The sequence below is a fragment of the Suricata suricatta genome, chromosome 12 (genome assembly GCF_006229205.1).
Source record: "Suricata suricatta isolate VVHF042 chromosome 12, meerkat_22Aug2017_6uvM2_HiC, whole genome shotgun sequence".
NCBI lineage: Eukaryota > Metazoa > Chordata > Mammalia > Carnivora > Herpestidae > Suricata > Suricata suricatta.
Window position 1 is genome coordinate 36726445 of NC_043711.1, and position 20863 is coordinate 36747307.

General features: G+C 37.8%; 1 protein-coding gene and 1 long non-coding RNA gene across 7 annotated transcripts in view; one reads left to right on the forward strand and one right to left on the reverse strand.

Annotated features, from left to right (window-relative positions):
• The window catches only part of LOC115274058, a 308694-nt gene that overhangs the window by 261217 nt on the left and 26614 nt on the right, over positions 1-20863 (forward strand). The window lies entirely within an intron of this gene.
• GRM7 (glutamate metabotropic receptor 7) overlaps positions 1-20863 on the reverse strand; it is an 850676-nt gene that overhangs the window by 57269 nt on the left and 772544 nt on the right. The gene's annotated exons all lie outside the window — the stretch shown is intronic.

A 20863-nucleotide genomic window follows, 5' to 3' on the forward strand; every position in this document is an offset into this window, starting at 1 on the left:
GATGAATCCCTGTGCATGCCTGCCCTGGAGAAGTTCAGAGTAGATCTTTAATCAGATTTGAATACTTCCATCAGAATGGCAGATGAATATGAAGACATGAAAACCATAGAAATTTGTGTAAGGGTGGTTATTTCTTACCCCTCCCCCCCTTATGTTTAACCAACTGAGCCACCCAGGTGCCTCAATTTTATCCCCCATATGTATACAAAAAAATTAAAGCTATATGATTTCTTGCTGCACAAAGACCCTGGGACCTTTAAAAAATCATGTTAGTATATGCCCATTTGTATTATTATTTTGTGAACAGATCACCTTCACCACACCTGCAAAGTAGTGAGTTAAGTGGCCCTGAAGAGCAAGCCTTTTTGGCTCATTTCTGATTTACAGAACACCGATGACAAGGAAGCAAGATCTAGTGATGTTGGTTTGTCCAGTCTCTTTACATTGACAAATTGCTAATAGAAGGGAAAACCATTCTGACACTCTGTTATTTGTAGTCTGGATGATGTCTCTGTAACTGTGTTTGTCTTCTTTCGCTTCTTTGAAAACTCAGTAAAAACCATTCGGTTACTGTTCAGATGTTAAATCATTGCCTTGGTTATAAACCTGAAAAGTTGATGGTTGACAGGTGTGGGGAGTTATGAGTTACAAGGGAGGAATATCCTTGCCTTTGCCTGGTTGTGTTTATTACACGCTCTCTGTAGTGATCCAGAACCACACCCCTATATATTTACATATGTTTGCATTCTACAGGACTACTAAAGGCTATATTAAATATGAAGTGATGGATGTGTTAATTAATTATGTGGTAATCATTTTTCAGTTATACATATATTAAATCATCACATTGTATGCCTTTTTAGGGTTGTGTATGTAATTTTTGTCAATCATAACCTAGTAAAGCTATAAGTAAATGAAAATATTCACTCCTTCATTCATAAAATTTCAGTTACACTAAAGAATGAAAAATACCATGGCCTTTTATGTCAGTGGAAAGCTGACAATATATTCAATCATGGTATTCTATAACTATGCCTTCCTATTGATCTGGGAATAAAATCCCCACCCTTAGTGGTCTGTGAGGCCTCACGTGGTCTGCTCCCTGCCAACTTTGTCAGACTAATTTACCACCACTACCCTCCCTAGCCCCGCCACTCTTCTCCTCAGGTCACCATCCATATGGGTGCTCCTTTAGGTCTTGAAGATGCTGTGCTCATTCAACCACAGAACCTTGTATACATGTGATATTTCTTTATTCTTGTTTTCTTCTGTATGGAATGATTTTCTTCTGCTTCTTAGAACATCCATCCTAGGCTGCCCTCACCTACAGCCTCAAGTTACGGCCAGCTTCTTTGCTTATATACTCAAAAAACTGTTTTCTTTATATCACTGGTCTCCACTTGTAATTATATACACTTCTCTGACTAGTCTCCAAGTACCATGAAGGCAGGAATAGGTGTCTGTGGTACATCATTGTGTCTGCAGTACTGGTACCCAGTAGGCATTGAAATATACATGATAGATGAGCTCACTTGTTTGTATAATGGATGTCTTTTCCTACCTATGACTCAATGGTCAAACAGTCTTTCTTTAAGCATCCAAGAATTTCTTTCAGACCTAATTGCTGCCTGGATATTTCTGTATTATCTTTCAAACTGAGGCTCTGGAAAAGAAATTAAAAGAGACTTTGCCATCTCAAGTGGAAGGAATACAGTTTTCTAAAAAACATTAATTCGAATGTGCATGTCTTTGAACGGTTTTAAGGAGCTGCCCGCGGCTAACTGTATAACACATAATGAATGTAAAATAGAAAGACAAAACAATATTGAATTAATGATCCTTTTGGCCATGAATCAAACCATATTTTAAAAGCTCATCTTTTCTTATTAGAATACTTGTAATCTTTGAATTTCATTCCAACATGCTAGACTATTTAAGAAAGGCTACCATGGTCACGAGGCTTTATGGACCCAGGCAATGTTGTTTTCTTCCCTCCTGACCCCTGATGTTCTCCTGCTAATGAGGACTTTGCAAACCATGGGTTAGCAATCCAAAAAAGAAAATAATATAATTCGACCTATGGGACCTTAGGTCTTGTTTCTCTCTCTCTGTTCTTGAGCAAATTTTATAGTTGAAAAAATCACCTATAGCTTATTATTTAAATATAACTGTAAATTATGTATGTACATATGCTTAAGTATGTGTGTATACATACTTTTTCTTAACAAAGACGATTTAGCAATTTAAGACCCCAAAACCTATGACGTTCTTTTTATGAAGTGTTTGATTTCGTTATTCTCCAACTAGGGCCCGTTGGGACTTGGTATTTTGTTTTGAAAGTTTTGCACTCTTGGTGTTCCAGGGTGGCCCAGTTGGTTAAGCACCAACTTTGGCTCAGAGCATGATCTCACGGTTCGTGGGTTTGAGCTATGTGTTGGGCTCAGTAATGACAGTTCGGAGCCTAGAGCCTGCTTTGGATTCTGTTCGCCCTCTCTCTTTGTTCCTTCCCTCCTTGTGCTCTATCTTTCAAAAATAAATAAACATTGAAAAATTAAAAAAAGAGAAAGTTTTGCAGTCTCTGATGACATTTCAGAACTATGTGAAAACCAACATTAATGCCACTGACTCAATTCCTACTTCCACATTTCCTCTTTACACTGCATGGTGTTTAAGAATGAGTGGTCTGGGGCACCTAGACGGCTCAGTCAGTTAAGTGTCTGACTTTGGCTCAGGTCATGATCTCGCAGTTCCTGGGTTCAAGTCCCGTGTCGGGCTCTGGGCTCACAGCTAGCTCAGAGTCTGGAGCCTATCTTAAAATTCTGTGTCTCCCTCTCTCTCTTACCCTCCCCTGCTCCCGCTGTCTGTCTGTCTGTCTGTCTCTCTCAAAAATAAAAACATAAAAAAAAAAAAAGAATGAGTGGTCTGGAGTTAGTCTGTGTTCAATTTCCATTTACTAGTTCTGTGACCTAGGGGAGATAATTTGTTTTCTCTATGCTTCAGCTTTTGCATCTATAAATGGGGACGTGAATAACAGTACTTAACCTCATAATGTTGTGTTATGATTGAATGAGTATTTGTAAAGTATTTAGGATCAGACTTAAATACTATAAAAGTGTTTTAGAATAAGTACATAGGTATAAAGATATGCAGGCTTTAGTCTACAGGGATCCAAGAGGTACTGGTCCTCAAAAATTCAACCCCACGAACCTCCAAGAGAGAACCCAAGTCACATTTGACCTTTGGGGGGGGGTTCATCTTTTGACTCTGTATTTATTATATAAAAACAATTTAGTACAAAAGAATTTAGTACATTCTTTTGGCAAATTGTAATGTATTTCTTTTTAGTCTTGAGGCTGTTCCTGTTTTACCTAATGTTTATTATAAAATACATTACCCTGTTTAATCTTGAGTTTTTGACATTTAATATTTTTTTTAATAATTTCTTTAGAGACATCAAGGGATCAGTGATCAATTTGTTCCCCTTCATCAAAACGTAGAGGCCCCAGATACATAGTTTTACTGACAATAAGCCTCTCCCCAGGCTGGCATTCAACCTAACCTCATTGCATTCTGGCTGGCTGAGGATAATCCCCAGGGGAGCCAAGTCTCCCCACCTTGGCCCATCCTCAAGGACTCAAGCCTGTGAGAAAGATGCAAATTGCCTTGGAGTTTCCATATGTTTTGATAATTAAGCCTTAATTTTATCATTACCCTTAATGAATTTCCAGAATCTAGTTTCTGTTCTTTGGTTGAATGTGTGTTTGTGTTTGTTTGTTTGTTTTTTAACACCCATTGTTTATAATTCAGCTTATATAACCAAAGAGCATTTAGGCAAGGGATTTGCAGTTAAGCCAACAAAAAGCTTTGCATATATTCTAGAACAGTTTTTCTAAAGTCTGATCCATGGAATTTGGGGCTGTAAGTTCACTCTATCTCTCAGCTTCCTCATTTAACAAAAGAAGACAATAATAGTTCCTACCTCATATGGTTGTTTTGAACATCTAATTAATATACGAAAAATGTTTACTGTAATGCCAAGGAAGGAGGTACCCATGAAATATTAACTACTACTATTTATATTCTTCCTAATATTTACTTATATTAGATTGTTAGGGTATAGATCTCAAGATGAGCCTTCCTCAGTAATCATTTTCATATATTATAAATTTAAAAAATTTTAGTGTTTATTTTTCTGAGAGAGAGTGTGAGTGGGGGAGGGGCAGTGACAGAGGGAGACACAAAATCCAAAGCAGACTCCAGACTCTGAGCTGTCAGTGCAGAGCCTGACATGAGGCTCCAACCCTCGAACCATGAGAACCATGATCTGAGCCAAAATTGGACACTTAACCGATTGGGCCACCCAGGCACCCCTAAACTTTTTACCTATGTCTTATTGATTAACTAGGTTGTAGAGTCTAAAACATGAGGCCTATTTAAATCTGGTCTAACTAAAATGTACCAGTACGTATATTGTTAGGGTATACAGGTATATGCTTAATTTAATTCCAAGAAAGCCCATCTGAATCTTACCCCTGTACATTCTCATCTTGGTCTAAGTTCATTATCAAATAGAATGCTAATGCATATTGTGAGATGCCATTGTAGTTCTGTAACATGATAGCATTAGGGTTAGTTGAGTTCTCCTTGTCTAACTTCTTATTGCTAAGATGCTAAGAAATTGGAAAAGTGGTTAGATAGTGTTCATGAGCAACTTTGAGGTTTGCCAGCTCTTCACTGTTAGTTTCAGAATCAGTATAATTGAACTATTTTGAACCATTTTTAGAGATTTCAAGGCAAGTTATTAATAGTTGTAATAGTGACAGGCTTCAAACTTTAAAAATCATAGTATCTGTGATACTGTCCAAAGAATAATAAGAAAAAGAAGTCAGGAAAAAATCTGCAGGGCACAGACACAGTCACAAAACTAGAACTATCAAGAAAAACTCAGTTTCCCATTTTTGGGTTCATCAAAATATTCTCATCATTATTGCTAATGTCCTAGAATTATATACTACACAAATAAACTAACAATATATTTATACTAATGAATTACCATCTTTATCCATATAAAATTTCAATCGGAAGAAAAGTTCTGGGACTGTATGATGGTGTTAAACCGTATGAGTTTATTAACTCATGACCACATGCTGTAAATTCACTGTTGTGTTTTGCAGATTGACTAGGCGAAATATGCTTACTTTTAAATTCTTGGTGCATTCATCCATGTGTTGGTCCTCCATTTTTATTGAAATACTAGCAAGTTCCTTCACTGGCCCAAACAAGTATTCCATTCTGAGGATAATAGGCATTTTCCATCCATCAGAGAGCCATATTATAGTAGCAGGAGTAAGACAATCAAGAATCAACTAATTCCTAATGCATTAATTGTTTTCCACATCCTATTTCACCAGTATATATTTGTCCCTGCTTTCTCCTCCTCTTGGCATTTCCTCTGCTGATCTGTTGTGCCTCTGATACCTTGTTTATTCGTGATGCTTAATCCTGTGGTCCTTTCTACACTGAGCATTCCCTATTGTCTCCAGTCAGGGCAGTTCTCCTGTTGGCCACTTTCGTAGGTGCAGAGAGCACGTAGCCTGGTCTGTTCAGAAGAGTATTGCCAGTTAGTTGTGCTTTATCATTTGTTTTGATAATGCAAATTCATCCCTAGGAGACTTATATATTAGGGAACGATTTGAGTATTAACACAAAGTTCTTGTCTCCATGTGTGATTTCTTCCCCATGAAATTCTAGATAAGCATAGTAAACTGCATCCAGCTATACTAAGCCATGCAGGAATACACAGAATGTGCGTGCACGGGCACACGCCTCAAACATCTGCTTGTATCTCTCAGACACAATTTTACAATAAATCACAAACAGCACACTTCTGGCACCTGCTTCCTTGAGCAAACTTCCGCTCCTTTTTTTTTTTAAGATAAAATGCCATATTTATCACAACATTTATGCATTTCTTTGCCATTTAAGTTGTGTAAAGCCATTCCATTTTAATTAGATTTCTTTCTTTAAAAAAAATCACTGTTGATGGATATTTTTGAGTATTGTGTCCCTAACCCATTTTTCCCCAGAAATCTTGTGATTTTATTGCAAAATTTTACATAACATTGTGATTTGTAAGAACATATATGTCACATTATAGCAGAACTGACTTGATAATAAACACAGTGACAACTACAAAATGTGCACTTATTAAATTCTGGTTGAACAAAAAGTTCACTTGAAGCAAATATCCTTGGCATTCACCACTGTTTTAAGAAAAGTTATTATTTGTAGTCTGTTGGTATTATTAGAATCTGTGTGTCCCTTTTTCCTTATTTTTAAAGTAGAGATAATAATATTACCTATCTTTGGAGGTTGTTGGGATCAAATGGGTTGACCATTGTGAAATACACAGAAGTGTATACAGCAAGTAGCAACCACTCAATCAAGTGTAGTCGTGTCTGGTTATTGGCTATAACATAAAATAGTTTTCCATGCTGTTTTTCTTCATATTATCTTAATACATTTCAAAATGATGATCTTTCTTATGAAATCTGAATCACAGTCTCTTTGAGGGAGAGGCATTTCCTTAAGTTTGCTTCTATTTTATTTGAAAGTATTCTCAAACCCCTATTCTACCCATCATTACTTTTATGAGAAATAATAAATTTTGTGTATTCTCCAGTGACAGCTGAGAATTGGGACAAGAAGGCCTTATTGGAGTCTTTAGGTGGGATGGGAGACCCATCGCTCATGACATCCCAAAGTCTTTGTAACAAAAATGAAAAATGTATTTGATGGACTCGCAGTAAAGAGGAAGGGTGTGTTATTACCTGAAAGAAGTTTGAAATATTGATATGACTAAATTGAAATGAAAGTTCACAGCAGTTAAGACCAGCATTTGCCATCCTCACCACCTGTACACCCTGTTTCCTAATTAGAGTAACCATGTTTTCAAGAAAGAAATAATGACATATGGTTGGAGATGGGACAGAATGTTTGCAATTGGGACTTGCTCAGTCATCTGGGGAGTCAACATTTTGAGGGCTCCTGCTCATACTGAGTTGTCAAGAAATACATAATGATAAAAGCATTCAGTATAATTGTGGGGGCAAATACTGTTTTTTGGGGGTAGAAAGAGTCACATCTTCTAGAAGAGTGACATTACAGAAAGAATAAGATCTTAGTCATTAGAAGTGGTGTAAACTCTCGGCCCCAGATTATTGGTTGGTGACTTTGGACAAGCTACTTCACCTCTGGCAAGTGATACTCAAAATTCAAGCCCTAGAAATTTGTTACCAGAGTCTCTGATATATAACCATCCCTCATTCTACCACTACCATGGAGATCTTCTCGCCACTGGAAGATTAAAGGGTATTGTGTGAATAGTAGCACACAGTGTCTGGAATAGGGTGGGTGCTCAGGAAATGCAGATGTATTTATTAGAGCAGATGCCCCCATCTTCTGCAGATAATTTTGATGCTATTCTATTTAGACCTCCAATCTTTGATTAGGTAATAAAGAAGGGAGAGAGGGGGGATATGCATAAAGAGATACACACACCAAATAACAGAGGCCATGTTTTATGAATAGGTGTCTGCCATAGAAGTATAAATAATAAAGGCAGCCAGATGTTATTGGACAAGATGTGGTTTTACTATGTTTTGTTATTGTCACTTAGTATTTCTAGGCAGACATGATACTACACATACACACAATCACATTCTTCTTTGGGATGGACCTAAGACAAGCACAGCTGGTGAATGTAAGTCAGTTTTTAGGGAAGGTGATTGTGTCATGCTTGAAATGATCCACACATCAGTTCTTTGCTCTTCAGACCAGAAGCCTGGTGCTGTGTTTATTCCAGTGAGCTGCTGGTAGTGCAAGTAAGTACATGCTTGGGAAGTTCAGTATTTTGTTCCCCAGGACATCTTAAAAAACTGCAGGTCACCTCAAGAGCCAATTCTTCCAGACAGTCACTTCACATTGCACTTGGCAGACAAAGCACAGCCTCCACACACTGATACACACAATTTCTTTCCTCCACCAGCCCCTCTGACTCCTCAGTGTTGACTTCAAGGTATTTTTTTTCCTATAATTACAAACAGAAGATTTGCTCTTTTATATATAGCCAATCCTGGCACTGTTTGCCCTGTTGGGTATCTACAAGGATATTGACCATTCCTGCTGGTTTGAGAGCCCCATGATTGTTAGGTCGCTGCCTTGCAGTGATTTAACATACAAGGGTAAAACGTTTTCTCCACAGTCAGCCTGGAGAGATACACTTCTACCAGATTCCATTGGCTCCCTTTGAACTCTTGGCCACATCCATCAAGAGTAAACGTAACAGTGTTTTTGTAGGAAGCAACATCCAATTCTTTCTTATAATGTGAACATTTTTGTTTATATATCACCAGGGAATACATTAGGTAAAATATGATGGTGTTCTATATGACTTTGCAAATAAACCTAGTGGAGTTTTTAAAAAAGTAAGTCTGAACTTAAAGTATTCTGTTTCTAAAGTTGTCATTTGGAACACTCTATTTCTGTAAGTGCAAAGCTATGTAATCTTGCCAACTCTTAAAGTCATCTTTGTAGTTCTAATGAACATAAAGAGATAGAAAGCAAATGAAAATATTGATGTCAAATTAATAACTAAAAGAAATAGATAATCTCTGTCATTATTGTGCATAGTCAACGTGTTTTAAGTTGGACTTGTAAAGTGTTCATTGAAACTGGACCTAAGAGTGTCATTGACAAGAAGACAAAGTCAGGCTCTTACTAAAAGAAAGTACATTCTTATCTCAGTTTTCAAAGCCATTAACAATGGCTCTCTGTTCATCTTTGACAAGTTTTGATCATCATAATCACATAGTTTTCTCCTTTTGCTTTTTAGTTCTGGCTGTGATTTTTCATGATCTCCCTCTCTTCCTTTTCGACTACATCTTTCTCATCTTGCTGCTGAGCTATGGTGCCTTTCTTTTGCCCTTCAAAATCATTTCCCCTTCCATTAGCTCATAGTCTTTCATATATTATCTTTGCTTCTCTGCTTTTCCGCTGCCACCAGTGTGGTGATGTGCAAGTAAATAAAAGCAGACCCTTGAACCTCTCCCATGACTGTAGCATGTGCTGGCCCCCACTGCTGCTCCTGACTGATGGGCAAAACACTTCAACAGCTAGAAAGTAGCCCAGCTTAATTTCCCATTGAGGGCTACCTTGATGGAACAGTGGGGGCTTTGAGATTTGGCAGAGAAATGATACCCATCCATCTGCCAAGAGAAATATAGCATAAGGGAGTGGACCTAACTAAGGAGTAGGGGCTGAGTGGTTTATGGTTTTAATCCTAACTTCACAAGATACCTTTTGGTTTGCTTTTGTTTGCAAGGTCTTGGGTCAGGGATCACAAAACTGCTATTTCCTATCCACTTATTCTTGAACCTCCAATCTGGTCTCCATCATCACCTACTCTGACTTTGTCTTCCTAATTTTCCTGGACTCCTTACCAGACATGAGAGATTTTTTTTTTTGTCCCAGGTGTCATTTCTTTTTACAGCTCAATACTGAGGACAGTACTTTTGAGAGCCTCAGCTGTCCTGCATTTGCTCAATTTCATATCACATGTAGCATAAAGATAAAAGCCTCAACATGTCTCAAGGAACTCTGCAGGGACCCCTTCTGCCTTCCTTCACCTTTTGTAAGCCCTTCAAACGTGCAGTGCTCTGTCCATCCTTAAGGCCTTTGCACACGCTATTTCCTCTCCCTCAAATGCCATTCACACTCCTAGCTGCCTTTCAGGTATGAGTCTCACTTTTCTGACTCTCAAATGTAAAATATGACCTTCCTTTCTTGCTTGCCCCTGGAACTTATCATGCCCCTTCCTTACATCAGTCACAATTTGTGAATGATTACTCATACGAGTGTTTATTTTAGAAATATCCTGTCACTGGACTGCTCACCTGAAGGCATGAACCATAACTTTCAACTTACTGTCTGTAGGTCCCAGAACATAATAGATGCCCAAATCATAGCAGGTGAACACATGAATACAATCTAGGAGATACAGTATATGAGCAGTGCACTGAAATTGCAGTCAATGAGTCTATATTTGGATGCAGGCTCTGTTGCTTACTAACACTGAAGGGATCTTGAGCACCTCACTTAGCCTTTCTAAGCTTGAATATTGCTACTTATAAAATGAGGTGAGTATTGGCATCTATTCCAGCTGTGACAAAGAAGATATGATGTGTAAGTGCTCATACTTAAAAAAATTTTTTTTAATGCTTGTTTATTTTTGAGAGGGAGAGACAGAGTGTGAATGTGGGAGGGGTAGAGAGAGAGGGACACACAGACTCTGAAGCGGGCCCCAAGCTCTGAGCTGTCAGCACAGAACCCGACGTGGTCAAACTCCAAAGCTGTGCAATCATGACGCTTAACCGACTGAGCCACCAGCTGCCTCTAAGCAGTCATATTTCTTAAACTCTAAAGCCATGGTCAAAGTTTGCTGTGCTGGCAAACTTTATGCCTGTGTAGAACTGGACAATGTAATCATGTCCAGAAATTCTTTGTCTCTGAACATTCATAATTGCTTCCGATTTTTTAAAATATATTTTCCTCTAGCAATGGGTTCACTTCTTTCTCTAGTCCTGGACCTTGGGCACTCCTATGGTCCAGGCTTGGCATTCAGAGCTAATAAATAGAGAAGACAGAACATAGAGATAAATTGTCCCATATAATAGGGAAAGAACCAGAATATTTGTGGAAGTCAGGAAGGAATAGAACATTTTGAAGTGAGCAAATCAAAGGCAGGGACCATGTTTAATTTATCATTGCATCCTCATGCCTGGTCCAGCAAACATGTTCAATATGTTTGATGAATGAGATGGTCTTCACTTATTTGACAAACTGAACCAAAATTCAAAGGCATTTACTCATCTTTCTTTCTCAGCTCATCATGTCGCCCAGCCCCTGGCCTCTTTCATATCTCTGAATATGCCATGTTCTAGTCTGCCACAGGGCCTTTGCACATGCGCCCCCCTTCCCTCGAATGTTTGCACATCCTACTTACCTTGTTTTATTTATTCTCTAGATCTCTTTTCAAGAATCACTTCTTTAGCCAGGACTTTTCTAACCAAAACTAGCTAATACCATCCTGTCATGAGTTTTCAAAACAATCATAAGATTCATACTTAAACGTGTGTGTGTGTGTGTGTGTGTGTGTGTGTGTGAGTGAGTGAGAGAGAGAGAGAGAGAGAGATTAATATCTGTCTCTTCTACCAGGAAGTATGACTGTTTCTCTCTCATATTGTATCCTTGGTGCCTAGCACTGTGGTGGGGGTAGGGACAAACACAAGTCACTTAATTGATATTGTTAAGGAAAGACGTCTTAGGGATACAGAGATGCACATTGCATTTGCAGTCTTCAGCTGCAACCCTGTCCTTATTCCACAGGACAGGGTCAAAGGGTACCTGGCAGGAAGGAGCAAATGTGATATTCTCATGGACTTAAACTGCCTGTCAAAATTATTTTCCAAAACATCCCAAGTGAGGAAAGGACTGTGTTGTCCTGAGGATTGCCACTTACATTTCTTAATCCTTCTTTCATACATGCACCAAAAGATAAATAAACAAAAATAACAATTATCAATAGTGACTCCTTTGATCCCAGAAGTAACCATGAAAATCAATAATACTGCCCCTCTTGGAAGAATGAGAGTTTTTTTCTTCAAAAAGCTTGGGATAACATGCAGGTTAGCACCTAATTGTCTCTTCACAAAAGGAAAATAAGACGGTTGCTATGACAACTCAGTAAAGAGTGCATATTCTTTTTGTTTTTATTTGACAGAAAGCTGATGACTTTGACCTAACTGATACCATATCTGCATTTTTGCCTTTACAATTCTGATCCTTCCTAGAACTTTTCAGATTCAACACTAAAGATCACGTAAAACATCCACCTTCTGTAGACAGTGTAATAGCAACGAAGAGGACAAAAAAAAAAAAAAGATACATTAGGAAGGAGAAATGAAAGGACATGGGATGGGCCAGGTGGGAAGAAGTAAGAGGAAGACAGGAACCGAGGGATCCTTTTTGACATTCTCCTTTTATGCAACCCTCACAACAGTACTACCCTCAATCACATCAGCACTGTTCGAACCCTACAGTGGGTTTCAGCTCTCCTAAAAAAAAAAATGCCCCCCCTCCCAAGTAAGGGTGGACTGACTAAAATGTTTTTCAAGAGATTTGAAGTGACACTAGCTTAATGAGATCTTGGGACCGCTTTGGGAGAGCTAGGACCTAGGCCTTTATATTAGCTTCATCTCTCCCAACCCCAGTGAACTCTGATCCCAATGTAGTCAACCACACAAACCTAGTCCTTCACCCTCATTTATTTTTATGGTTAAAATTTCTTCTCCAAGCCTGTATTTTATTCTTGCTTAGACTTCCTAACCCACCTTTAAAAATATACTTTCTTCAGAAAGCACAAAAGAGATCCATAAGCAACAAGCTTGTGAGTAGACTGTTTTTTCTCCACACGGAAAAAAATCTACGTTCATGTATAGAGACCTTGTAATTGAAGACAAAATTCTAAGGGTCTACTGTTTCATCTGACTCTTGAAACCATGTCACCATTCGATTATAATTCTATGAAAATGGATGTTTTAATGTTAGAACATAATTTTAAAGTCAAATTCTCTATTCGGTTTTGGCTTATGAAATCACCGTATGCTATTGATGGGAAGGAAGATAAAACATGAAAGATCTTCTCCATAGTTCACTCGATGTCTACAGAGATTTCAGGCCCACATGTCAGAGTCCCCTGCAGCGGAAGATTCCAAGAGGGTTATGGTCATTTATATGCAACTAGATGTCCCTTGTCTTTAACATAGGGATCATCACCTTTGCCATCCTCGTAAGCTACTGAGACAATCCAATAGACACCTCAAGTAACATTGAAAATGGCGCTTTCCCTGCAAAACCTGCCTCTATACTAATTTTCTTTACTTCAGGAAGTGTTACCTCCATCTCCCTAGTTGCATGAATTAGAACTTTAAGGGTTATTTCTGAATACTTGCATTTCCCTCACATTGTACCCTTGATGGTTAGTCTTTTAGCCACTTAGCTAATATTATCTGTAAAATGTTTCTGGAAACTTTTCCCTTCTCTTCCCACAGTACCCCCCCCCCCTCACATCTTAAATACATTTAGCCAGTTAACACATGTAAGTACACAGAGCAGTGGTTACCATTTGTAAGTTCTCAAATTTAGCAATGATGATGACCATAATAAACATACAATGGTGTACTTTCAGTGTTCCTGGGGTGCTATAGTGGCACCCCAACTGGTTTTACTACCTCCATTTTTTGGCTCCCTTTATGCAACTCTGAACAGAGTAACCAGAATGATCTTTATAAAAACTGCAAATCAGATCACATGGTCCCCAGTAAAACATCCTTCAAAAACAACTTCTTGCCTTATGGTATTTAGCCTTACTATATTTACAATTTGTTAGCAAGTTTTTCTTGAATATGATTAATCTACGGCTGCCATTCTTGAATGTTCTAAGCTCATTTCCAGCAAAGGGACTTAGCATATACCATTCTCTCTGCCCAGATTTTTTTTTTTTGGCCTGGTTTTTCACCCATGCAACTCTTTTATTTATTTTTTATCATTTGTTAATTAATTAATTAGTTAATTTGAGAGAGAGAGAGAGAGAGAGAGAGAGAGAGAGAGAGAGAGAGAGAGAAAGCTGGAGAGGGACAGAGAGAGAGAGAGGGAGAGAGAAATGCCAAGCAAGCTCTGTGCTGTCAGCGCAGAGCCCCATGTGGAGCTTGAACTCATTAACAGTGAGATCATGATCTGAGCTGAAACCAAGAGTTTCAGGTGCTTAACTGACTGTGCCAGTGAAGCACCCGTCACCCAGGTAACTCTGAATTCCTCTTTTAGGTTCAACTTCCATGCATTTTTCTCTGACATACTTTCTAGGACTGCCTGCTGCTCCATAAACTTTAGTTTTCTCCTTCCTCATGTTGTCTCATTGCAGTCTGTTATTTTTATTCATTGTACGTATTATAATCAATGATTAACATAATCATGTATTCATTTATCTAAACTCTTGATCTCCTACTAGAATTTAAGCTTTATAATGGCAGGAATATAACCATCACAAAAAATGAGTTCAAAACAAAAGTTGTTTAATCAATGAAGAAGGATAGCAGTTAAAATAACTCTAAAGGTACAAGTATAAGCATCCTAATGAGTAAAACTGACTTCGTTTTTGAGCTTTAAATATATTTTGGGTAGATGTTTGTTCTTGATTGAATACACTCAGAGTAAGTCAAAATCCTGAACTTTTAGAAAGGTCATATGATTGTCGGGTATCACAGTAATGAGGAACAAAGCTAAGATGTAAGTAGAGGTCTTTTGACTCTAAAAACTCACTCTATCATATCCACCTTCAACTAAAAAGCTTATTTAATAAGAGTGGATCATAGAACTGTTTAAGTTTTTATTCCCAAAGGCTTTAATTGACAAGGCTTAGAAAAACAAACACCTCTAAATATTTCTAGAGGGAACTGACAGAATCTTCCCATTCCTTTCCATAGATTGCATATTGGTGCAAGTGTGTTTTATATTTAAGTCCATATTCCCTAATAAGAATAATAAGTTAATATCCTCTGCATGTGATTGAAACTGTGTCCAATTTCCTTGCCAAATTCAGCTTCTTGTCAAGAGGATAATGTGTTGTCTTTCCCCCAACTGTGCAGACACTTAGACCCAGGGAGCTGCCCCATATGATAGAAGGTGTGCTTGAGCAGGCAAGAAAAAAGCATGAAAAATAACTAATACACAAATGGCATGTAAATACATTCTGAAATATGAACAGGTTGCAAGGTCTGATGGTTCTGCTGATATGTGTTTATTATGTATTGACTGGCTGATTTAAGAGTAGACCAAGGAAACTGGAAGAGGAGAGGAATTCAGTAATATTAGGCAGATAACTTGGAATTCTTTGATTTTTTAACCAAGCACTGAATGTTTCAGTATCTTTGTTTTTTCTTTAGTGGTAGGACAGAAATCCTTCACCGTCCTTTTACTTTCTAACTATTGAACATATACTTAAGAGCTTAAGATGGAATAGGTAAAGGGCATTTAGCAATTCCCCTCCATGCAGAGACTCTGTGAGTAATAACATGTAAAGAGAGAATGCTGAAGGGAGGCCCAGCCAGGCAATGGGGAAGGTCTGATCCCTTGATGGACATATGGCATGGGTCTGAAACATGGACTAATCATACCAGACAATAGTGACCAAGAGCTGGGGCCTTGCTGAAAGTGAGCCAAAGGATTGGGAATAGGTCAAAGGGGGATTTATTCCCCACTGACCACAAGAGAGAGGTAGTATTGTGAGTGGCCTGCAATGGAAAGACCTCCCCCTGTCAAGAACTTGAGGGGATTAGTTGAGTAGGGGAGAGGAGACTTTGCCTGGATTCGGAAATATGGCTGTAACCTTAGGGTATGTGCCATTCATACATCTCTCTGGGCTCTGGGATATTTGGCTGGCCGAATACATTGTGTTTAATAATAAACTATCCCACCTTTCCTTCTGTGAAGCTGTAGTACAGGCCTTAACATACATTGGTGATGTTTCAGGACAATCTACATCACCCTTGTCATCAGATAGGTGATATTCTTTGTGTTAAGACTTAGGGCTAACAGGTAGTTTAATGGTGTAGGGTTGAGGTCATTAGACTCCGATGTCACCAAACCTGAATCCTAATTTCTGCTCTGCCACTTAATAGTTTTAGGATGTGGACAAGACAATTTTTGAATACATTTGTGACAATGTATTATCTTTACCTTTGAACCTCAGAAACCTATGTCTACTCTCCTAAGCTACCTACATTAAAAAAAAAAGTCAAACTCGGTCTCCACATCATGGCATGAACTGAGAAAAGTTAAGCCATGATTTGAAGAAAATTAGATTTTGAAATCATCTGTATGTATACTCACAATGTATACAAGTGATGAATGATTATACGCCAATTATTTTATAAGCATTATAAATAATTAGTCTTGCATGCCTTGATAAAAAGTATGAAGAACTTGTAAAAGAACCATGGGAAGCAGGGTATTATGGATATCATGCTACACCACCCAGCAGGTTTCTCCTTCAGGACCGAGGGATTTATTCCCTTAGACGCTGCTGGCTGAAGAGGCTCATGTTGTCCAAGGTTCTGCCCTCTTCCCGGCAGACCTTGCAATCACTGGGAGATGCTAGGTGTATAAAAGCTTATCTCCTTGCCCCAGGAGGGGGCAGTTATGGAGGGTAGCTTCAGAGCTTCTCAAGAGGCATCAGCTGAGACCTTGTTGAGTCTGCCTCATGGCCCACCTTTTCCCTGTTCAATCCTGTTTCTTTTTCTTCTACCTATTGTTGACACCAGGGCTACCGCTGAACAAACCTGCACTTGGGCTTCCAGGCAGAAATGCCAACCTGAAACTTGAGGTGTCAGAATTCTTTATTGTTATTATTATTAATGTTAGTATCAGTATTTTAGAGAGAATGCAAGCAGGGAAGAAGCACAGAGGGAAAGAAAGGAGCTGGCTCCATCCTCTGCTCTGAGCCCTGTGTGGGGCTTGATTCCATGACCCTGGAAACTCAAAAGACTGAGCCACCCAGGCATCCCTCAGTTAGAATTCTTATGGGCATCTCAGTTCCAATCATGATCAAGAATTTTCTCAAAACGGTTTGTTCTACAACTCCTTTTGCAGCATATACGTCAAAGTTTGAGCACCCTACAACATTTGTAGCATGTATGAGGCAAAGCCAAAGCAGATCTCAGACAAAATGTGTCTCTCCCCACAACTTATTCCTCGACTTCTATTGGCTGTCTATGAACTGAAATTTTTCCCTCTCTCGCTTTTCACATCCAGATACATGTAAGTACATACACCACATGTTTTCCCCAAATTTTTATTTCAAAAACTTTAAAATGTGCAGAAACTTTGACACAGGAGAAAGAAGATCTTACAGTTCTCATTGAGACCCATCCTTATTAATATCACACACATTGTTTTTCTGTCAAACATTTCTGTCTGTATCACATTTACTACCTAACCACAATAATGTTATCACACCTAAGAAATGTTAACCATTACATTATATCATCTGATACATGGGAGCAAGGTCAAATTCCTCTTTCTCTTCCCAAAAATTCTCCTATGATTTTCTCCAATCCCAAATTCAGTTGTGTCATGTATTATATTTGATTATTGTTCTTCAGATTCTTATAGAGCAGTCTCTGCCTTTGTTTTTCTAAATAGCTTTATTGATGTAAACAATAAACTACACATATGTAAAAAGTAACATTTGATGTTTTGACACATGTAAACAGCAGAGAAATCTTTACCACATCAGCGTAGTAAACATATGCCACCTCCCAAAGTTTCCTCCTGTCCCTTAATCTTTCCCCTTCACTCCTCCCCACCCCCTTCCCAAGAAACCACTGATTTGCCTTTTGTCATTATAAATTAATTTGCATTTTATAGTTTTATATAAATAGGATGATATATAATGTACTCTTCTGTCAAGCTTTTTAAATTCATTGTAATTTTTTTTGAGATTCAACCACATTGTTGAATATATCAATAGTTCATTCCTTTTTTATTGCTGAGTAGTATTCCTTTGTATGGTTATATCACTTTTATTTCATCCTTCACCTGTGAATGGACAATTGGGTTATTTCTAGTTTTAGCTATTACAGATAAGGCTATTATGAACATCATACCAGACTTTGTATGAACATATTTTATACTTTCTTTTGGATATATAACTAGGAGAGGAATGTCTGGACCATATAGTAAGTATAAAAGAGATTAACTTTTTAAACAATTGCTGAAGTACTTTCCAAAATGGTTAGTATCACTTTACTTTCTTTATAGCACTGTATCAGAGTACCAGTTCCTCAGAATCCTCTCCAACACTTGGTATGGCCAGTTTTTTCTAATTGTAGCCATTCTCATAGTGTGAAGTAAAAACTCATTGTTGATTTATTTTGCAATTCCTACTCACTAATGATATTCAGCAGGTTTCATAGGATTGTGTCCTGTCTGTGTATCCCCTTTGGTGACACATTTGTTTACATTTTTTGCCTATTTGTTTTTTATTGGGTTGTTTCCTATTGCTAAGATTTGAGAGTTTTAGATTCTAGATACAGGAACCTTTATTAGATACATGTTTTGCAGAGATTTTTCTCCTAGTCTGTGGCTTGTCTTTTCATTCTCAAAACTATATTTTGAAGAGAGATTGTAAATTTTGGTGAAGTCTATTTTTTAATTTTTTTCTTTGTAAATTATGCTTTTGATGTGACATCTAAGAAATCTTAGCCTAACGCAAGGCCATAAAGACTTCTCCCATCTATTCTAGATGCTTTATAGTTTCAGGTGTTATGTATAGCTCTATAATCCATTTTGCATTAACTTTAAAATACAGCATTGGTTATAGATCTAAGTTCATTTTGAAGGGGGTATAAATATCATTCCATCACAATTTGTTAAAAAGGGTATCCTTTCTCTGCTGTATTATCTTTGTGCCTGGGTCAAAAATTTGTGTGCGAGGTTTTTTTTTTTTTTTTTAAATATATAGACTCTCTATTCAATATCATTGATCTATTTGCCTTTCTTTATATGAACATCATGCTAGAGATTTTTAAGAACTCTTAAAATCAGATGGTGCTGCCCCTCCAATTTTTTTTTTCTGAGTTATTTTAGCTGTTGTAGGTTCTTTGTATTTCCATGTGAATTTTATAATCAATCTGTCAATTTCTGTAAGAATCTTCTAGGGATTTTGAATGACACTGGATTAAATTTATAGGATAATCTGTGGAGAACTGACATTTTAACAATATTGAGTCTTCCAACACATCAATAATGTATATCTCTCCATGTTTTAAGTCTACTTTAATTTCCCTCAGCAATATTATGTAATTTTTAATAGACATGTCAATCAAATTTTGTTATTTATCAAGGCACTGAATTTTTGGAAGATCTCAGGGCCATGCCAACATTTTATAAAGTGCCCCAGATTGTGATTTTTTAAAAAATTTTCTCCAAATTAAATTGAGATCACAATATCAGGGTGTCTGGCTACTGGTGATGCTGTGTGATCATGTGGTCAAGATGGTGACCACAAGATCTCACCATTCTAAATGTACAATTTGCCTCTGTCACTGGAAAATAATTTAGGAGTAGCATCTGGAGATAAAATTGTTTTGAAAAGTTAAATCGTAAGTTTTTATTTAATACTTCTGCTCTAACATATGATAGTTTTTATCTAATATTCTTTTCCAGTGAACAGAATTCCAGTTTTCTCTGTAGGAAAAGTATTAGAAAGAAGATGCTATACTTTCCTTATCCTCAATTTCTACAAAAATTTACTATTTACAGAAATAATAGGCCACTAGGAAATGTTTTCTAGCCCCAGTACCAAAAGTAGAATGATTGGCAAAGGGTGGGGTTAGTCTGTATGAAACCTGATGAGCCCTCACTACATGAAGATATGGTGGAAGAAAATCTTCCCCAGAGTGCTAACAATACAAGTTTAGTTCCTATCTCAGTGAGATCTTGTCACTATGAAGCCAGCTGGGTTTTGATCAATTCTGTAGGTTTATAAGCTATGAACCAATTATATAGGCCTTCAATCAACATTAAACTAAAACAGGTGTCTTGCATAATGGTGTGCACTACATGTGAACAGATGGGACTTCCAGTGGGTGATCACTTCCTTTCCAGACAGGGTGTACTTTATATTCTGTGAGGAGAATTCATGTCTGTTGATCTTCGACTTTACATCAGGCTTGGTGCTATGGGACATTACATGTGTGGCTGCTTTAAAATAGTCACAAATTAACTTTAGAGTCACAGAATGGATAGTGTCTTTACTTTTTTTTTTTAATTTTCTATTGTTTATTTATCATTGATACAGAGAGGAAAGGCATGAGTGGGGGAGGGGCAGAGAGAGAGGGAGACACAGAATCTGAGGCAGGCTCCAGGCTCTGAGCTGTCAGCACAGAGCCCTAAGTGAGGTTCGAACCCACAAACCATGAGATCATGATCTGAGCTGAAGTCAGATACTTAACCGACTGAGCCAACCAGGGACCCCGGGATAGTGCCTTTAAATGGACATTGGGTTCTTTGCTTTAATCCAGAGAGCTCTGTTTCTTCCTCATGGTACCTCAACTCCCAAAGCTGGAAAGTATATTTTTGTAAAATACCCGGTATACTGTACTATGCAATGTTTCCTCATTGCCTTGCATCCATGAATACCTGCGTAAACAGGTAGACTGAGATTTATGGGGAAGCAGCAATATTTATTTTTGCTCATGGAGAAAATTGCCAAGATTCATCAAGTTACAATTAATGTTCACCTCATTTGGCTTAGATAAGAGCAGGTCCTGAATGGAGATAGCCGGACAGAAATATGAGTAATTCATACAAAAGAGCATATAGTTACTGGGTTGGAAACAATAATTACTTTTACTATTATAAAAACTTTGGTTTTCACGAGTTTTAAATCTTTGCTTAAAATGCAAAGACATGTTTGACATCAAATACCCCCAATACTATATTCATATAAAAATGTGTTAATCCTTTTAAAAATAATCCATATTATCTTTTCATAAATTAAAAAATATAGCAAAAGGAAAAACTATAAGCTATAAACAAAAACTATAAAGAAATGGAGACACCTGGGTGGTTCAGTCGGTTAAGCATCTGGCTTCGGCTCAGGTCATGATCTCATGGTTTGTGGGTTCGAGCCCCGCATCAGGCTCTGTGCTGGCAGCTAGCTCAAAGCCTGGAGCCTGTCTTCATA